The 7338-nt window shown below is 34.8% G+C and overlaps 1 pseudogene; it reads left to right on the top strand.

The window, feature by feature from the left end:
* Positions 1-506: 506 nt before the first annotated feature.
* On the top strand, positions 507-6405 carry LOC121729563 (annotated as a pseudogene).
* Positions 6406-7338: the final 933 nt, after the last annotated feature.

The raw sequence follows: 7338 nt of genomic DNA on the forward strand, positions 1-7338 counted from the left end.
ATCAGATAAGTTGATTCATAGGCAGATGATTTGGTCGCTTTATGCCAAACCCAGCCGACAGATCACGACTAACTTTGCATTGACACAACTCGACCAAATGACGAAGGTCCATTAATAATTTGCCTATGAATACATTTTTTTATGATACTAAAAATCTTAGATCTAAAAAAACAGACGCGGTATTAAATTCGGCCTTTTTACTCAGCAACAGGGTTCAAAAAACGAATCAACTTTCTAGCCCTAATATTAGACCTAAATTTTTAAAGATACAATTTTATGCAACTTACATAAATTTTGCATATCAAAATTGTATAAATCCGATATTCCTAAAAAAAAGCTTTCAAAGTAAAAAACAATAAAAAGCTCAATTAAGCCTACGTACAGTGAGCTTGTGAACACATCCTTGCTGTAGCTTTAAGCTTACATGTGTAAGTCGGCGCCTATAAAAGCTAGCGAATAAGGTTTAGCCCTGACATTGTCCTTACTAGACGTGAGCCTCAAGGACCATGCACTTTTTAACCGCCTTAGTGTTCGTAGCTTCGGTCTGCGGCGGCCTCAGTGATGTTAACAAGGAGGGCAGGCAGAAGAGATTGCTATGTAAGTAATGATTTGCCTAATTAATTTATTGTACCAAAATTTTCATACTGTGAGATTTTAAACATTTTTTTTTTGCAAATAATAAAATTATTAAAAAAATATAAATAAAATGCATTATTAAACTACTGAAGATGTATTGTTGAAATATAATTTGAAATAGTGAATTGCACTCTTGAATTCATATTATTTAATTGAAACTACAAATACTGAAAATAATGAGATAAATAATTACAATAATATTGTTTATCTAAGGTAAACTTCTAACGTATAGGAGACCAAACCGTATTGTTGTCATCATCTCATCACTTTTCGATAGAAAAATTAGTAACAATTCAAATAAAACTCACTGTAGATTGGTCTCTCAAAGTGCCCCAATTGGGTGTTTTACCTCAGGTATAATTAATTCAACAGCTTAGAAAATATTAGTTACATTTCTTCTGATACTAGCTCATAATATTTTAACTGTCATTGCTTATTATTTTAAAAAAAGCTCACGAAGGGTTCCATACTGTTATAGAGGGAAAGTAGGCTAAAATTTTGTTTTTTGTATGGCATACTTTTTTGTTTTAATTAAATTATGTATTATTAAAATACAAATATAATTGAGGATTTCATGTAAATTTCAAGTGCCTACTTGTTGCCATCACGTTTGTTGTATAGGAGCCCTCTTAAATATTAAGACAGACCAACACAGACACCGAAGTAATAGGGTACCGTTTTTACCCTATGGGTACGAAACCCTAAAAAGGAATTCCAATGACTTCTAGTAACCATATTAACCACCCTAAGAAACCCTACAGTCATTTGCCACAGTTCATTGCCCCGAGATGTATGACCATGTACATTCGTAATCTGATATTAGTGGGACGTTCGCGTATCCATTGCACGCTGCGTTCAGATGACTTATAGCCGCGCGGGACAAAAACCGCCATGTAACGTAATTTATAACATATTTGTATGTTTTATTAGTTGAGAGATCCTTGTCTGTGCCTAGATTTATCGGTGAGAATATCGTAGTAAAATGTTTTGTAATTTTTATTTGCAGTCTATCGTCACTTTTCAAAGAGAGATAAATTTTCAGGCCCAAATAATTATTACCAATATTTATATTTTATCCTGACATTATTATGCCAGGATAAAATATATTATTTTAATAAATATACCTCTACAAGTATAAGTAGAGGTACTTATACTTTACGAGTAATAAGATTTATCTCGTCAAATAATTAATCGAATATAAACAAAAGTCCTCGCAGTTCTAAGATATTTTTGATTTCAAGCTTGTTGACCGTTCAAACTGAAGTATATAAGTAAGTAACGGACGGTCAAAGCTTTTAAGAATGTTCGGTCCAAAACTACCACAAAGTTACAACTATAAGTCTATCTACATAGACAAAAACATCTCCAAAGTCTTTTATCCACATTTTTTCTACCTTATCACCCTTCAATAAAAAACATTTTATACATAATATTCCAGTTTACGACGAGGACGGCAACCTGGTGAAGACGTTTGGCAACTCTCTGCACTACCTCGACCGGCAGGAGGACCGCAACCCGCTCTACTGGAGCTTCCTCAACGCGTTCATACGCCCGCTGCGGGTGAGTGTCACGTTCCGGGTGAGTTTGGTGAAATTATGTTTTGGTGAATTGTTGTTTTTGGTAAAATTATGGTTTTGGTGAAATTTGTCTTCATTAAAGGGTTGATTCAGACCGCAACGCGACGCGTAGATGCATTTCTAAATTAGTATAGATTTGACAGATTCGCAAGACGTCTGACGCAATTGAAATCTGTCAAATCCATACAAATTTAGAAATGCATCTACGCGTCGGGTTGCGGTCTGTATCAACCCTAATGTTTTTGGTGATTTTATGTTTTGGGAATTTTTGCTCACTTTAAGAATAAAAAGTAAACATTTACACCAATCTTTACGACACAATCGCCACGTTCCTCGAAAACGCATCTTAAACTCAAATAGGTTGAAATAGGACTAAGTCTATCTTTTAATGAGACAATCTAAAAAATGTATATCGTTCTATTGTTCAACTAGGTTTAACAAAGATTTATTGGGTTGGGGTCTAAGGGGTGTAAAAACGATTCAACTAAGTTCATTTAGATGACGTAGAAACGACGCAGTTTTTTTTTTATTTCTTTGTAATCCGATAAAAGCTTAGACTCCCAGAAACTTTATGAGTTCAAACAGACCTAAGTTTATTAGTTCATACTTTAAGATCATTATTTTAACTTTCAGCCGGCAATTTTGAAAGAGACGCCCATCGCATACATGATACCTGTATCCGACGCCGTGGTGGATCACATCAACGTCGACCCAGTGTACCAGAACAAACTCTTCATCCTATCAACCAAGGATCCGCTCGTTGAAAAAAATCCCTTATGCGAAGGGAAGAGAACTCAGATTCCTTCGCCGAACCTGTGCAATAAGTTCCTTAATTGCTGGGACGGATGGGCTTTCGAGCAGGAGTGTCCGGAGGGCCTGATGTTCTCTCTCAATGGATACTGCGATTATGCGCATCAGGTGGACTGCCAGAATCGGAAAGTCAAAGGTAAGAGAAAAGTTAATGTATTGAGAATAATATTCTCTACAAAACTACAAAATGGTTGGACATAAACGGATATTAAATATTTTTTTTTCTGCATACTAATCAGCTCAAAAAGGTACAAAAATAGATCAATATTTGTATTCTGAATACAACCTGTTCTGTAGTAATTATGACACTGAACATAAAACCTAATTATGGCTTTTGTGTCTTTTTTACCTACCTGAAATATCTTAAAATGTCACATTATTTCCCGTTGTCATTTCCCTTGAGCTTTTTCCGGTAAATTCCATGAGCGCAATATTTTGCGGTTTTTGTTTTTTCCCGAGATTTTGAATCCATATTTACGTCTGGTTGGTACAAAACCTTTATAAAAACATATTTTTTAGCATCCACTTCGTATATTATCCCTTTGTAAGTACCGGCCGCACTCAGAGACATTTATTAATGATTAAATTTTAATTTAATGAAGTGATTGACAGATAATGTATGCTAATGTCAAAATCTTCATTTCATTAGTTGTTGATATCTTCAAAATTACTACTAATATATTATAACATCCACGGTTTTGTATATAAATGGTTTATTGCGTTCGTACGGAAAAATACAGAAAAATTATCTCAGTATCAGTCTAACATATCGAAAATGTCATAGAGAAAAAAAAATTAAAAACTTAATAAAACTCCTTTTAATTAGAATTAAGTATCTAATTAACGTTCGACTCTGAGTGCGGTGGTATAACTAGTTATTGTCCGCATTTTTTCGTAGCTCTCAGAATCGTACATTTTTCACAATTAAAATTATCCCTTTTCGTATACGTATATACGCCCATCAAAATCGGTGTAAACGTTAAGTGGGAACAAACAATCTTTCGCATTCATAATATGTATTAGTACTGATTGCATTCAAAGATAATAAAAGTCTCATTGAATTCAGATAGGACATAAATTCCTAGTCAATACCAAAGGCAGTATATGTGGGTGGCATTACTGAGCTAAACGCATCAGAATTACTGGCGATACCTCCTTATCCTCAACTACGGCTATCGTCTTCACTGTCTTCAAATCTGTTAGTACCTTTATGTGGACACTTCCCTTTATGGCTCACCGCCATTTATGTAATTCCTATTTACGTTTATGGTTAGCTTTTAAAGTTTTACAGTTGTGTTTCATGTTTTATTGAGTGTAATGTTGGTTTTGTTTGATAATTAATAATTTTAGAATCTACTATTAAAGCTTTCCTTAGTTTCGTAAGATTGAATGCTGTACAATATAAGTAAGATAGATCCTACTAAATGAAACAAAACAGCTTGTAAAGGCTTGTATTAAAACGATAAACGAATAGTTAGTAGTAGGTTTTGTTATGTTTATCAAACGAATCACCGGCCTTTGATATTTTAAAACATCATACATAACCATACTAAGTTATATTTGTTAGTATTGTCTGTTTTTAGTTAATACATTTTTCATGTGTTTTTTTTTACAGAAACGTGGGATCCTCAATGTTCCAGAGACTTCCAGTCGTACAGTAACAAGGCCAACTGCAACGAGTTCTTCGTCTGCGTCAACCGACACCCCGTGACATTCAGGTGTCCAGGGGATTTGGCTTACAATGAGGTATTATATTATCTTAAAAGTTCATGTATCTTATAAGTAACTAGATGACGCAAGATATCCGGGATAATTAGCTTTGTCCACACTGTGCCTTTTTCTGTTCGTCAAGGGCATGCGTTACAGCGCAGTCAACAGTGAGGCATGCCCGCGACTCTGACCGTATCCAAAACTTCAAAAATGACAATATTGGCGTTGCGTTCCTTGACGCATTCAATTAATGAATGCGCCAATATGAAAGTTGACGAAAATTGAAGATGAAAGTGCACAGTGTGGACATAGCTGATAAGTATCATAAGTATCTGCATACCGAATTTCAGAAAAATCGGTTCAGCGGTTTGGGCATGAAGAGGTTAACAGACAGACACTTTTTCGCATTTATAATATTAGTATGGATATCAAAATTCGATTTAGGTACGCCATCTGCCTAGATTATCTCATTGGCATCTACCTAATTTGGACGGGCTACCCGACCAACAATAATAACGTAAAGCTTAGGCCAAACCTACGCGACCAAGCGGTTGGCTTAAATGGTTTAAAAAAAGAAGTCTAGTTACAAAACACACATTTGACAACTCGACCCTTCCGCTTCGCAATCGCTTGGTTAAGTTTACATTCTATTTTTCCATTTTGAAACATTATAAATTATGATCAGATTTTCGTTAGAATTTTCAAAATCCTGATTAGGTACAGATACTTAAATATTATTTGGATTCACCTGTTTAATACAGGAATCTTTTCTTAATTTTAGTTAAATAACTATGCGAATTTTGAATATGAATATTTAAACGTAATTTCAACCTTTACCATCATACTTTTCAGCGTCTAGGCGTATGCGACTTCGCACCTCTGGTGGACTGTAATGCTACTCAAGAGACTACGAACCCACCGCCTACAACCGCAGCACCCACGGAGACCACAGCAGCTCCTGCACCCATAACCACCACACCCAGTGAACCAACTGTTGCACCCACGAGCCCTCCAGCCCCATCCACGAACCCACCAGCACCAGTCACGAACCCACTAGTAATTCCAGTGTCCACAAATGCGCCACCACAACATACTTACAATGTTTACAGCAAGACAGAATTTAATAAAGAATGTAAGTATTCTTAGGGCCTGAATTCACTACTTTCCGATAAAGTTCCGGATAGGCTATCTACAACTTTTTGACAGATTGTACATACTCTATCTGTCAAGTTATATGGTGGATAGTCTATTCGGCACTTAGCAGGATGGAAGTGGTGAAATAGGCCCTTAGTCGAAATTCTTTTGTAGTTATAATGTTATCTTTCAATTTTCCTTCCTTATTGTCGCATCGGCGGCAATCAGTGATCTTGCTGGGATATTTTTGGACAGTCATCCTACATTTTTTCTGATTATTTTTATTGAGGGTTTAAGACAAACTTAACTCTCTTACTCTTACCTTTCTTATATCTAAGACTTTTGTAGTAGTTAAATTGATATGGTTGTATTCTCTACCGTGACCTTTTGAAAAAAATGTATTAATGTATTTAACTGTTTTTGTTTCAGCTTGGACCACTACTCACATAGCCACCTCTCGTCTCGACGCCATTCGACAGCTCAAGCTGGCTAACCTCGCCAATGTCAATGTTAACAATCAATAGATGGTCCCCAAAAGAAGGTGTGTTCCGAAACTCAAACAGTGTACTGGCTACTGATTGACAAGATTTGATTGGCTATCGGGAGGTTCAGCCACAATGCTGTTTAAAGTTTAGGAACTTCCTTAATTGTATGCTATTAATAATCTCTGATTTATATCTTTTTGATAACAGAAATGTTTTAATATATTTTCGATTGATCTAAATAAACTAAGATGATTTCTGAATTTTGGTATTCTTTTAACTTTAGACCCTATAAATAGTAAACAGTGCACTTGCAGTGCATAAATAATTATTAATGATGATGATTAAACTTCCATTTAATGAAGATTTTTACAGCTGATAATTTTATATTAAGGCTTAAGTCAAAATCTTCATTTAATTACAGTTCCGTAAATAATATTCTTCCTGAGTACGGCAGTTAAATCCCTAAACTCTTACATTACTTTTTAGTTTTACAGACTTTGCAAATTATAGGAAAAGAGTTAATTTAAAAAATATCCTATGTCCTTCTCCGGGACAAAATCAGGATTAGGATTATTCATGGTCTAAGATCTGAAATTAGATCGACCTTCACCGAACTCATGATAGAATTAAATTTTTATTTAAAAAAAAAGTTTAAAAATTTTCTGTCCAGGAAATCGTTTCAAAATATTCTATTTAGGCAACCATTTCTTGATCTATTTTCTAATATACTAAATTTGTTACAGAATATTTTTCATTCTAATATTATCAGATCAGTGAAGGCTGATCTAAGTTCAGATCTTTTACTGTTATTGCTTATACTATATAAAATATCATAGTAAGTACAGCCTTACAAGCATATTTTTGGCGCTTGGGTGACTTCAACTGTGGTCATGGAACAGAGGTTACTCAAAATAAGTTTAAATAATAATTGTTCCTATCACCCAAATGTAACATGATGCTTTGATTGAAAGCAGAGTTTGGGTTTA

The sequence above is a fragment of the Aricia agestis genome, chromosome 8 (assembly GCF_905147365.1).
Source record: "Aricia agestis chromosome 8, ilAriAges1.1, whole genome shotgun sequence".
In the NCBI taxonomy this organism is placed as follows: Eukaryota; Metazoa; Arthropoda; class Insecta; order Lepidoptera; family Lycaenidae; genus Aricia; species Aricia agestis.